Source organism: Mustela nigripes, chromosome 15 (genome assembly GCF_022355385.1).
Source record: "Mustela nigripes isolate SB6536 chromosome 15, MUSNIG.SB6536, whole genome shotgun sequence".
NCBI lineage: Eukaryota > Metazoa > Chordata > Mammalia > Carnivora > Mustelidae > Mustela > Mustela nigripes.
This window is the reverse complement of record NC_081571.1, coordinates 23,774,900-23,789,157: the sequence shown is the minus strand read 5'-3', so window position 1 is coordinate 23,789,157 and position 14,258 is coordinate 23,774,900. Positions and strand designations below refer to the sequence as shown.

The 14,258-nt window shown below is 32.9% G+C and overlaps 1 long non-coding RNA gene across 2 annotated transcripts in view; it reads right to left on the bottom strand.

Annotated features, from left to right (window-relative positions):
• Positions 1–214: 214 nt before the first annotated feature.
• The window catches only part of LOC132002451 (uncharacterized), a 34,581-nt gene continuing 20,537 nt past the window's right edge, over positions 215–14,258 (bottom strand). For both annotated transcript variants that reach the window (XR_009399895.1, XR_009399896.1), the window contains exons 5-7: positions 11,505–11,651; positions 8,450–8,533; positions 215–5,956 (exon numbers count right to left, since the gene is read on the bottom strand). This is a non-coding gene — a long non-coding RNA (uncharacterized LOC132002451). The remainder of the gene's footprint in view (positions 5,957–8,449; positions 8,534–11,504; positions 11,652–14,258) is intronic.

The following is a 14,258-nucleotide window of genomic DNA, read 5'->3' as shown; positions in this document are numbered from 1 at the left end:
ACGAATTGGATTAAGAAATAAAAATTCGCTAATCCAACTATGCAACTAGAAGGGAATAAGGCTAAGGAGCTGCTACTAGATGGTAAAAATGTGATTTTTAAATAGAATTTTTTGCCTTTTCCTAAGTTTCTATGTTTATGTATTATTTTCATGCTAGGAAACATTAAGACAAATCTTTTTAAATAGGAAAATTTTTATCCTTTTTCTTACTAAAAAAATTTCTTTTCTTGGGGTACCTGGGTGGCTCAGTGGGTTAAGCCCCTGCCTTCGGCTCAGGTCATGATCTCAGGGTCCTGAGATAGAGCCCCACATCAGGCTCTCTGCTCAGCAGGGAGCCTTCTTCCTGCCCCATCCCCCACCTGCCTCTCTGCTTACTTGTGATCTCCGACTGTAAAATAAATAAATCTTACAAAAAAATTTTTTCTTTTCTTTCCTTTTTTTAAAAAGATTTTATTTATTCACTTGACAGATCACAAGCAGGCAGAGAGAGGAGAAAGCGGGCTCCCCACCGAGCAGAGAGCCCGAATCAGGGCTCAATCCCAGGACCCTGGGATCACGACCCGAGCGGAAGGCAGAGGCCTTAACCCACTGAGCCACCCAGGTGTCCCCCCCGCCAATTTTTTTTTTTTTTTTTTAAGATTTTATTTGTCAGAGAGAGAGGAGAGAGAGAACAGGCAGACAGAGTCGCAGGCAAAGGCAGATAGAGAAGCAGGCTCCCTGCCAAGCAAGGAGCCCGATGTGGGACTCGATCCCAGAATGCTGGGACCATGACCTGAGCTGAAGGCAGGTGCTTAACCAACTGAGCCACCCAGGCATCCCCCCCCCCCAAATTTTTTTAAAGTAAGCTCTATACCTGAAGTGGGGCTTGAACTCATGACTCCAAGATCAAGTCACATGCTCTACTGACTAAGCAAGCCAGGTGCCCCCAAACAGGAAAATTCTTAATTTTTAGATCTAAGTCAGTTTAATTGCTGTTAAGTATTTATATCTATGAAATAAACTGATTTTTCTTTATATAGTTCATTAATATGGTTTCAAAATTATAATAGATTCATCTACTTCTTTTTTATACTTACCTTTTGAGGTTTTGGGGGCTGGAGAGTAGAGAAATGACAGCAAAACCACTCAACAAATTCTTGAATTCTTTTCAACACTCCTTTGAGAAAATATAGATTGCTCTCCCACAGCTGATTTTAAAATTATCTGATTTTTCAAATTACTTCTTCTGTTCTTCACTGTCACTTCTAAAGTTCCTGAACTCAGTAGGATTTCCATTCACAGATTTCCAAAGGGGATTGATTATGCAGTTGTAAGTCTGTTTCAACTAATTTTTATTTTTCAAGGATTTCTGTATTCCTTTTCAGAAAACAAACTTTCCTTTCCCTGAGTCACAAAATCATACATGCTTATTTGTAATCATGAAAATAAGATCCAACCCACCTTACCCTAATATTTGTCTCACACCTGAAGTAAACCAGTATTAACAGTTTAGCAAATGATTTCTTTTGAGGAGTCTGTTTATAATATCTGACATACCTTTACTTAATCATAAACAATTTTCTAGCTGATTAAATATTCATTACATTATTTTAAATGCCTGTATAATATTTCACTCAGCATGTTAATCAACCTTTTATTACTGGACACTTTAAAAACTCTTTCGAATTTTTAATATCATAAACAACACTATAACAAACACATGGATTACTTCTTAAAGGAGTATATTTATTAACTGCTTTTACAATATTAAAAAATTAAAATAGAGAATTTATTATTCTTTTAAATATGTTAAAATCCTAGAAATGTATATGGTTGGTCCATACTCAAGTATAGGTGAGAGAGAGAGAAAGAAAGAGGGAAGGGGGGATAGAAAGGAGAGAGAGGAGGCGCTTTTCATACAACAGAAAAAAAATCAACTATAACACTGATCAGCATAAAATTAGTATTTAAGCTTTGGAACCTGAACTTTCGCTGATGTTTTCAAGTTCTGGGCATCTTAGTCCACTTGCTTTTCTTCATTCTGCTTGTAAAATTTTAAATTTTTATTCATAGGGCTAATACATTTAAAAGGTTAATATGTATTAACAAACGAGGCACAATGAGGAAGTGTTCTGTACCTCAGGTGTGTTACGTTAGAGAAAAAGGCTAAGAACTACATATATAAATTGTTCATACTACAAGAAGGAGGGATAATGTCAAATGTTAAAGTAGGGAAATGTTTACTACACACAAGAGGTCCGACCCATTTTTAAGCATGTAAGAATTAGTTGGGAGAGGGGCGCGTGAGTGGCTCAATCGTTAGGCGTCTGCTTAACGAGTCATGATCCTGGGGTCCTGGGATCAAGCCCTACACTGGGCTCCCTGCTCAGCAGGAAGCCTGCTTCTCCCTCTCCCTCTGTCTGCAGATCCCCTCGCTTGTGCTCTCTAGCTCTCTGTCAAATGAATAAATAAAATCATAAACAAACAAAAGAATTAGTTGGGAGAGAGTTGTGGTGGGAGAAATGGCATAAATAAAGGGAAAGAGAAAAAATGGATGCATCAAGACTAGTTCACTTGAAGAAAAGTGGAAAAACTTAAAGCCAGGGCAAGATCATGAGGCAAACTAAGGAGTTTAAATTTTATCCTATAAGCAAAAGTAATGTTTTAGTGGGCTATATATCATAACGAATGAAGCAATTACAGGCAAAGAACTCCTCAGATAAGATGTTACAGAATGGGTAAGAAATAATGAAATAATTATAGCAGCAATTCCAGAAGGGAGGAGTCAGAGATGGCAGTGACTGTTTGGGTAAATGACAAACATGAGTAAGGTCACTGTCTCTTGGAGCCATTAGCATTGACAAGCTAAACTGATCAAGCAGAAAACTTCAAGCCATGAAAGCACAATTTGTAAAAACCTGATCACCACACATGTACCTATTAACCAACTATTTAAACATCTTGTTTATATTATAAATGGTGTCAGATGGAGGTTCTAATCTTGAGTCCAATTCGTAAATACTGTTCTACCTACAAAGGTTAAGTAGGCTGAAGGCCATACCATCGTCAAGGTTCTCTTGAAGAAGTATAAAAAATTAAATCTGTAGAGCAAGCTAAAAGATTAAACAGCCATAAAATCAAGCCCCTATAAACTCTTCCATCCCATGAGCTATGAGTAACCCTCTTGTATATTTAATCATGGCCACCCAAACCTCCCTACTGTTCCTTGTACACAGCAAAAATCCTTCAGCCTCAGAATCTTTGTAGTTATTATTTCATCTGCCTGAAAGGCTGTTTTCACAGATACCCAATGGTCTACTCCTTATCATTTAAAAAATATTTTTCTTACTAAATATCATCTCTGTGATACGTTTTCTGACCATATTTAAAAACATCTCTCTTGACTTCTAAACAACTTCATCCTTTTCCCCTCCCTTGCATTATTTTTCTACATAGAACTTATCACCATTTGACATATCACATATAGAACCTATTCATTTTTTTGGTCTATTCTATTACCTATGTCTCATTCTCAAGACTGTAAGCTCTATGAGGGTGGAAATTTGTTTTGTTCAGTGTGGATTCTCAGCATTAATAGAAATTAATTAATAGAATTAATTTGTACCTCTCTCTATATAACTGTTTCAAATCTATTTTTAATGCTCCCTGTCAGACACAGAATTTTCACACTGCCACAAAAGATATCCATGAAAGTATAAACAAATTAATATAAAAATCTGTGTTAACTATTTTAAAATTTAAAAATTCTCTTAAGAAATGATGTACTCAAACTTTCTTGACTTAAACTATAGGAAAACAAATACCTTTCTTCTTCATTGCTTGTTTCATACTAAAATGGCATTTTTAAATGATGACAGGGAAACCTAAAAAAACTATAATTTACTATCATATGATTAAGTCCAAAAAAAGAAAAAAAAGTTTTAGTGGCACTATAAGAACTTATAAACCTGGGACGCCTGGGTGGCTCAGTTAGTTAAGCAGCTGCCTTCGGCTCAGGTCATGATCCCAGCGTCCTGGGATCGAGTCCCACATCGGGATCCTTGCTTGGCAGGGAGCCTGCTTCTCCTTCTGCCTCTGCCTGCCATTGAAATGCTATAAGCATTCCCAAAGATTATAAAATGATGAAATGTGGAAATAAGCAAACTCTGGGGTGATTCAGAATTTCTACTACTTCCTAAAGATTCTTTAATAAACTAACCCATGGTAGGTGGTTAAATTATAAAACAAAGATATTAAAAAAACCTTTAAATAATACGTTAATTATACTGAGTAACATTCTGTGTAAAAGTAGCTTAAAATTTCTTCTTTCTCAGCATAATTTCTTAAAATCTAACCCTACAGCATATGATAAATAGAAACAATAACACCATTTTCCAGGTAGTTTATCTTTCTTCAGAACACAAAAATTCAATCACAAGAATACAATAAATATCATATTATTCAAAGTTCTACAGAATTAATGGGGACCTAGAATCATTAATATGCTAATTTAAGTATTTTACTCATAAAGATTTGAATGAATTCCAGGTATTAGTAATCAAGAAATAGACCCAAATAAAAATTATAAATGTTGAATTTAATTTCAGTAAAAATAAAGACAAAAAAAAAAAGCAACTCACTTGTCACCATGCAACAGTAACTTTTAACATAAAAAGTTTAAACTTGTTTATTTTGTCAACATTTTCTTCATTGTATATAGCTCAAAAAAAAAGAGACATCAGAAATCTGTGAGATATATTTATAAACAAACAAAGCAAGAACATATACTCTCACATTTCTGGTGAGTTAGTTCTTCATTAAAGGGGCTCAAGTTATTAGTAATAAAACATAAATTGTAAGAAATCCTTTTACAGAGGTAAGAAAAAACAATTTTGGCTGGAAATGATGATGGTCTCATTTCTTCTCCTAGACATGCAAATAATATGTCTAAATACTTACTAGAGCCAAATCTATCTCAAAAGTTTGGGACACTAATTTTTGTCCATTTTGTTAATACTCAATGAGAAAGTACACTTAGAATTAATTAAAATTTTTTCGATGAATAAGGGATAGTAATATCCACCTGTAAAAGGAAAAAAAATTGATTTAGAATGTCAACTTGAAATAAATTATTAACTTAGAGATCACAGTTTAGGAAAGTTTAATCTTATTAATCCAATTATGGCTAACTTGAGCATGTATCCAGAATGATACTTAGTGGCTTACAAACAACATGTAATTCTATAACAACCAAAAGGATATACAATTGATTAAAGAAAACCTTTGCAGTTGAGTATAGAATTTAGTTGGCCAAATTTTCACATCTACCATCACATATCCATATGTGAGATCTTCAGAGATCTATATCTAAATATGGAATGTAAACTGACTTATTCAACTAATAAAATATTGTTCTTGCTACCTCCTGGATACTTGCCTGAATCCTCTGAGTTAGCTCCAAACTCAATCCATATTCCATGTAAGAGATTTTAGATGTTCAATATTGAAATTATATGGCATCAACTTAAAAGAAACTGGATGAAAAAAATGAGGATTTTTTTTTCCAAAGAAGATGGAAAAAATGAATTTAATACACACCCATAGTTATTTTTCTTTGTAAAATAACCAAATTAAGGTCATTAAAGGGTATAACTTTTATTTTACTATTTGCACTTTATGTGCTCAAAATTATACAAGGATGGAAGTGTATTAACTCATACAAATAAAACTTCCCAGTTTCACTGAATTACCTAAAATGTGGGCTTCATTAGGTACTGACAGGCCATTTCCTCTTCTTTAGTAAGAGACTGGAAAGAAGCTGTATGCTGTTATAATAAATTTCAATTTAACAGTTTTTCTATAGTTTCTCACTTTGCCAATATTTCAATTTTTCTTTAATTCATTCTCAGGATTAAAACAAGAAAGTTTTCATTTAGTTGTAATAGCCCCACATGTTCCTTCTTCACATCTGGATGATCTAGATATAAAGATTCACCTAGTAAATGTAAAATCCAGGTTTTCTTTCTGTCATTTAGAAAGCAGATAAAACTAAATATAATTTTCTAAAATTAAGTCAAAATATACTTAGGAAAATAAGAACAGAAAAAAGAAATCTAATTCCTGAGTTCTGGAAAATATTAGACAAACTTAAAATAGTTGAAATGAAATAAAGGAAAACAGGTTAAAAACTTGATGATGATCTTTCAAAGCACCAAGGCAATACTTATTTCCATGTAAATGCTGGCATTTAACTCTAGCTACCACATATATGGTATGCTGCTTCCTTATTTGGGGTAAAAAAATTTTGCAGGAGAAAAGCTGTTCTTGAAAATGAATGCTTTATCTTATATACTTTCTTTACCTTCAAATTAGAATTTAAACAGAAGATCCTCAAATACAATTCCTTAAATTACATCTGAAATACTTTTAGAGTTTCTAAAAGAGACAATAATTGGAAATGATTCATTAAGAACTGCTTTCATTTTATAGATTTTCTGCTTGGTTACAGTTAGGATACAGAAAAGGTTAGGATACTCCTTGTAGAAAAGAAGACTGGAAGTGTGCCTTATCCTGAACATTAATTTTTAGTTTAATGACTTAATAAAACTTAATAAAGTAACTAAGTAAGAAAAAGAAGGTAAAGAAAATATTTTCCTGGGGCTTTTGGGTGGCTCAGTTGATTAAGCGGCTGGCTGCCTCTGGCTCAGGTCATGATTTCAGGGTCCTGGGACACAGCCCTGTATACGCTCCTTCAGTGTGGAGTCTGCTTCTCCCTTTCCCTCTGATCCTCCTCCCTGCTTGTACTCTCTCTCTCTCAAATAAATAAAATCTTAAGGACAAAAAAACGAAGAAAACATTTTCCTTCAAATCTTAAGTTAAAAATTTTGACTGTGTTTCCATCTATAAAATAGCTATATAATAATTTTTACTTTTACTCTAAAGTTAAATATTGGATATAAAAAAACAAATAAGGACTTCATATTTTCGACTTGTCAAAAATCTTCAGCCTAAGAATTCAGAAAAACATTTAATAAAAAGGAGGAAAAAATATCATAGTATACTTACAAAATATCATAGTATAAAGTTAGAAGGCATAGGATTAAAGATCACAATCTATCATATGGGGTAAATTACTTAATTTGAGTTTCTGTTTCCTGAGCAACCCAAAAAATAGGCTGGTCATCTGTGAGGTCTTTCCTAACTTTGAAGTTATGATCAGGAGCATTTTAAGACCCGGGATTTCGGGAATTTAATTTACATATTTTGATAGTTCCTCCTTCCTTTATAAGGAAATATTTAGAAATATTACTAAAAACTGTCTTCTAAGTTCTGTTCAGAATGTGTATTTTATAATGTACACTTATCTGTGAGATAAGCAAATATCTTAAATTTCATTTCACTAGAGAAACAAAGGGAAAACTAATATTTAAGTAAAAACTTCAGTATTTACATTGAATATAAATATGCATTAAAGTAAGTTTGATTCTGTATAAGCTCTTTCAATAAACTCTTGATGGCATTCAACGGAATTATTAAATTTCAATTATATTATTTTATTTTAGTCTATTTTTAAAAAGATTTTATTTCATTTTTTTAAATGTTTATATATAATTTCTACACCCAACATGGGGCTCGAACTAATGACTCTGAGATCAAGAGTTGCATGTTCCTCTGACTGAGCCAGCCAGGTGCCCCACAATTATATATTACTTTAATACATATACAATACATCGGAAAAGTTAGCACTTATTTTTATAGAATCATTCTAAATATAACAAGATTATCAATAATATTGAAAATACATTTTCAAAACTGAAGATATATCAGCAATATTGATACATATTAAGACATAGTAAACTGTAAAACATTAGATTGTAGAGTATGGCCAACCTTACTTCAGCAGCACAGTTAATACTGGAGATAATTTTAGAATCTTAACGCCAATATTTACGTGCTGCTAAGGCACTGCTGACATCACTATCATAAGAGCCATGAATAAAAAGAAATATATTTTCTTCAGAAGATCAGATCCTTGTATTTTTGAGGCAGCACAATATGGCCTGCACCTTTTCAAAATCCACAAACCATTATGTGCTGCTACTTTACTCCAAGGTTTTTGTTTTTTTAAATACACAATAGCACCTAAAGATACAAAAAATTTTTTTCTTTTAGAAAAGAATACATTAAGAAACCTATGTTTAAAGATCAAAACTGATGAAAAGCTTCACAATAGCGTAATAAAATTTATTTCTACATCAAATGTTTAAGAAAAGCCTACTATGTGCCAAGCACATTGCTATAGGTCAGGAACACAAAGATGTATAATATAAGGAAATGAAAAGCATTTTTCATCCTTTGTCAATAAGCCAATACTATTAAATATTTGATTAAATTTTTGAATGTTATAATATATAGAAGTTATTTTTTCCTTTTATAAACACAAAGTGAATTAATAAAATTTGGTCTTTACCTTTGTAAAAGCGTTAATTTACAGACAGCATTGCATCCCTTGCAGTACAACTTTCAAAAGTCCTCTTCATCAAGTAGGTTAAGACTTCATGTCAAGGGAAAAATAAGAAATGACATACAAATGCTCAGTTTCAATAAACTTAAGTGGGCAAATGCAAATATACTTTTATTTAGATCTATCTAATCCATTTTGAGCCAGAGTGCATGCATGACTGTGAGTAGGGGTGGTAGTGGGTGAGAGGCACAGGCAGACAAGAGAATCTTAACTGGGATTCATGCTGAGCATGAAGCCCACAGGGTTCCATCTCATGATCATAAGATCATGACCTGAGCCAAAATCAAGAGTCAGATGCTTAACCAACTGAGCCACCTAGGTGCCCCCAAATACATTTTTAAAGGAAAAGCCTGCTTAAGAGCTTAAGATTCTATCCTCTCCCCGATACCAATCTCCTCCTGCAAAGGTAATTCCAGATTATGTAGCCTTGGAAAGATGAGTCAACTTTGTATTCAGAGATGAGAAATAAACTGGAATCTTGTGACTCTAAATCTTCCTATATCCTACCTGCCTCCTCTCTTCACTAGGCAAGGAAGTATTCTCCTAAACAGTTTCCACTTACTCAAATGTAGGAAATGCAATTACTTCTCTCTCTCACTCAAATAAAATCTTCTAAAAAAAAGAAATTTGAGACAGTAATAGAGCAGAGTAGTATATGAAATAGAGGTTGCTTGGGAGATTAGCTACGTATATTTTTTAATGGGAAGATGCTCATTAAACAACTATTTAAGACTATATATTGTTCTTGCTCCCCACAGTATATGTATACATTAACTCATGTATACATATACATGATAATAATAATTAATCCACGATAATTTCAAAATCAAGAAGAAATCCATTGGTCACTTCTTCAATCTTCTTTCTTTTCTTTTTTGCTAAGTCTATATATTTTAAACAAAGTCAAAGGTGACAATCTTGAAAGAAATAAATGTGAATATTGCAAAATGAAAGTCACTTTCATAAATTTTTTTAAACTTCACAGTAAGAATATCATTTTTTTAAAAATTGTGGCTATAATACACATAAATTTTACCATTTTATACATTGTGTGGCATGAAATCCAGTTACACTATTGTGTAACTATCACCACATTCCATCTCCAGAACCTTTTCATCTACACCAACTGAAACTGTACCCATTGAACACTGTCCATGCCTTCATCCCCTCAGCCCCTGGACACCACAATTCTTTCTGTCTTGATGAACTTGCCTACTTTAGGTACTTTATATAAATGGAATCATAAAGTATTTATTTTTTTGAGTCTGGCTTATTTTATTTAAGATAACCTTTTCAAGGTTCATCAGTGCTGTTGCATATATCAGACTTTCCTTTTTATACCTGAGTAGCATTCAATTGTGTAAATATACATTTTATTTGTCCATTTATCTGTCTACGGGCATTTAAGTTGCTTTGCTCTTTTGGCTATTATGATTAACTTGCTGTTATAAACATGGTACACAAATATCTATTTTGAATCCTGCTTTCAATTCTTTTGGGTCTAAACCCCAGGATTACATGGCATTTAATTCTATTTTTCATTTTTTGAAAAATTGCCACACTGTCTTCCATAGTAGGCTCTATCACTTTACACCGCCATCAGAAATGCAAAAGAGTACCAATTTCTCCACATCCTTGCTAACATTTATGTTTTTTCCTTTCTTTTAAAAAATAATAGCCACCCTCATGGATGTGAAGTAGTATCTTTGTGTGGTTTTAATTCTTTACTTCCCTAATGAGTAGTCTTTTGAGCATCTTCTGTTTATTGGTCATCTGTATATCTTCCTTAGTGCAATGTCTATTCAAGTCCTTTGCTCATTTTTTAACTGGGTTGTTTGGTTTTGTTGTTGTTGTTGAATTATAAAAGTTCTTTGTTTTCTGGATAGAAGTTACCTATCAGATATATAATCTTCGAGCATTCTCTTCCATTCTCTAGGCTGCCTTTTCACTGTTGATAGAAAGTTTTAAGTTTTGATGGAGTCTAATTTACCTTTTTGTTGTTGCTGCCTGTCGTGTACTATTCAAGAAACTGCTACCAAGTCCAATGTCATCAGGTTTTCCCTATAGTTTTCTTCTAAGAGTTTTAGTTCTTACATTTAAGTCTTTGATCCATTTTAATTTTTGCATATGGTATAAGGTATTACTTTATATGTTGATATCCAGTCCTTTTCCCATTGAATTTTTTTTTAAAGTAAACTATGCCACATGTGGAACTTAAACTCATACCTCTGAGATCAAAAAGAGTCACACATTCTACCAACTGAACCATCTGAACGGTCTTGGCACGCATATTAAAAATCATTTCATCATATATGTGAGGGTTTATTTCTAAGGCCCTCTAGTCTATTCCATTGGTCTATATGTCTGTCTTTATGCTAGTACCATACTGTTTGATTACCAGGACCTTGCATGAACTTTTGAAATCAGAAGTATGAGATCTCCAAATCTGTCTTTTCAACATTGTTTTGGCCATTTGTTGTCCCTTGAGAGATTCTGTATACATTTTAGAGCAGTTTTTCTATTTCTACAAAAATGTCATTGGGATTTTGACAGGGATTGCACTGAATCTGTAGATCACTTTGGATAGTACTGTCATCTTAACAATACCAAGACTCCCAAAACATGAATACAGGATGTTTTTCTGTTTGTGTCTTTAATTTTTTTTGAAATTTTTATTTATTTTTTTGTGTGTCTTAAATTTTTTTAAGTAATGTTTTGTAGTTTGCAGTGTAGGAGCCTTTCACCATCTTGGTTAATTTTATTCCTAAGCATTTTATTCTTTTTGATGTTATTATAAATGTAATTGTTTTAATTTAGTTTTTGGATTGTTTACTTTTAATGCAAAGAAATGCCACTGATTTTTTAGTGTTGATTTTGTATCTTGCAACCTCACTGAATTTGCTTTATTAGTTGTAACTTTTTTGGGGGGGCAAGGGTTTTCTATGTATAAGATGATGTCACCTGTGACCAGAAGTAATTTTACTTTATAAATATTTTATACCTAAAATTGGTCCAGAAGCTGTTTGGCAGCCTTGGTCTATTCATTTTTTCGTTCTTCTAGAAAACCATCAGACAGATGTCTCTTCTCTCCCTTCAAATTTCCATAATCTCTCTCCTTTCCTCCTCATTTTCACACAGGAAACAGAAGCTATTAAAAGAGAATTTTTGTCAATTTCTACTACATCTACTTACATATATATATATATATATATGCTGATATAACTCTTCCTTCTCTGTATAATTGATAAGCAATCACTGTTCTTAAGATACAAACCTTCTCTTATATACTATATTTTATCCTCTCTTGCTCACTTAAGGATAATCCTTTAGCACTCTTCCCTGCAACTTTAGTTTTTCTACTGGATCATTCTTATCACTAAAAAAAAAAAAACACTATAATTTCTCTCATCTTAATATCATCTCTTAGAGGTTACTGCAATTTTATCACTGATGTTTTAATAAACACCCTCAGGGGAAGATATTTTCCTATTTTTATTTCTATTTTTAACTGAGATAATAAAAAAAGAACTGCTTTCTATTTGAAAGCCTGATAGATTTAAGCTATTAGCAAAAGTATCTTTCATATTCAAGAAAAATATGGAAATTCTTGACTTAAATGTATGAATAAATTGAATAATTCCAGTAGAGTAGTTCCAGCCAGATAAATCTCCCTTTACCTGTGTTTAACAACAAAACAACAATAATCTCCCAGTCTGTAAGTTTTAAGTCTTCCTTTCCACTTATAATGACCTTCTAAAGTAGGCTTTATATTATGATTTCAAGTAGTTTTTTTTTTTTAAGATTTTATTTATTTCAGAGCGAGAGGGAGGGAGGGAGGGAATGAGCAAGGGGGGAGGGGTAGAAGAAGAGGAAGAGGAAGAAGCAGAATCCCCACTGAGCAGGGAACCAGATGTGGAACTCAATCCCAGGACCCTGAGATCATGATCTGAGCCAAAGGCAGATGCTTAACTGACTTGAGCCACCTAGGCGCCCCAAGAAGGGGTTATTTTAAACTATAAATTTCTTTGAATCTACAGAGGGCTTCATCACATGATAGAGATATTCAGATATTAATACATGCCATGAAAATATTTTTGCTCTTTTGTTTAGACATACCCACTATGTATTAGTACATTGCATTGGGTTTTTCAAATATTTAACTTCACTTTTAATCTGGTATCAAGACTATTTGTAATAACTACTTTCTTCAAGTATGCTTCAAATTCTGCAACATAAACCTATAAGAAGCTGGCAACACAGTCCCTGGGAAACAGAATAACTATACTTGCTCAGGCCAATGGAATACTACACTCATGGTATGAAATGTTGATACTATACCTGGAGAAAATTTAAAATTAGTCATGCTGTAATATCTTCAAGAATAGGCGTAAGTTATGGGGTTTAAACACTGTGACAATTTTATTTAACGTAATAATTTTTTATTACTCTATTAAGAAACTGAAAGTTTTGGGGAGCTTTGGTGGCTCAGTTGCTTAATACAGACAGATAAACAAACACCCAAAACATCAAGGTTTGTGTAATTAGGACCTATCCAGTATTTCCTATTTCTTTCCAATCAGAACCCTCTATCACTCCAGTTAAAAAGTCTCTTTTAAGAGACATAACAACCCAATACAGTATGTGGTCCTTTCTGAAATAATCAGGAATTTCAAGAGAAACTAAATATTATTACAGTAAGGGATTATTATTCATTTTATTATGTAAGTATTGGTGGCTATACATTTAGGAAAAAGATTCCTATAAGTTAGAGAAGCATAGAAAGTATTTATAAGTGGACAAAAACTGATCAGGCATGTGCTGTGGCCACCAGGTAAATAGCAAGTGGAATAAAATTCCTTATCATGCTTTTAATAAATTGTTTTCGGTTCTTTATTCTCCTAAACTATATATTCCCACCTGCTCTCTGAATCTTCACTGAAGCTGCTGCTGGAGGCTAAAATACTCACTAATCCCCTATTTATTCCTACTTTGAGGACAACTTAAGTGTATTTTCTCTAGTGCATTCTTACGTCAACCTTTCTGGCTGATACTGAATTGCCCATTTATAAGAACTTCTGAATAGAGAAAATTATTCTCAATTCTGAGTACTGTGTTGAGCAAATAACTGGCTTAATTATTTTATATCTATCATCCATTCAAACTATTCAAACTGGACTACCTATATACCTAACAATGCTTCCTGGTATGGTCCACACCATTTTTCTACTTTTATATCAGTCCACTACAAACATTACAGTGCCTCCATTCCTTAAACTGTGCTTTCCATTTTGCTGGCTAAAAGAAAAGCCACATTCCTTAACTAGATATGGGAAGAGCCTTACTGGCTAGATGCAGAAGCAAACAAAGACCTATTAAAAAAAAATTAGAGAACAGTACCATTTAGTTGTTGTCCTTTACCTTTATCAGTCTTAGTTCCAAGTGAGGTGGTTTATATTCTGGATTGTAGGCTTTTAATTATCTTTATTAGCTTTTGATATATATCAACTTTTCATTTTTATGCCTTCTAAGAAAAAGACAGTCATTTTGAAAGGTTAGACAATAAATATGTTTAGCTTAAAAAGTCAACTTGAAGATGGATCTGAGTACACAGAAATCTTTAAATACCTTAGTTTTCACATTTGGTAAAAATTTAATAAAAATTTAAAACACAATAAAAAAAAGCTACAAATTTTATATGCATTAATGGTTTTCACCCCTCATCTCCTTCTAAATGATTTGTCACTCCAATTTTGAT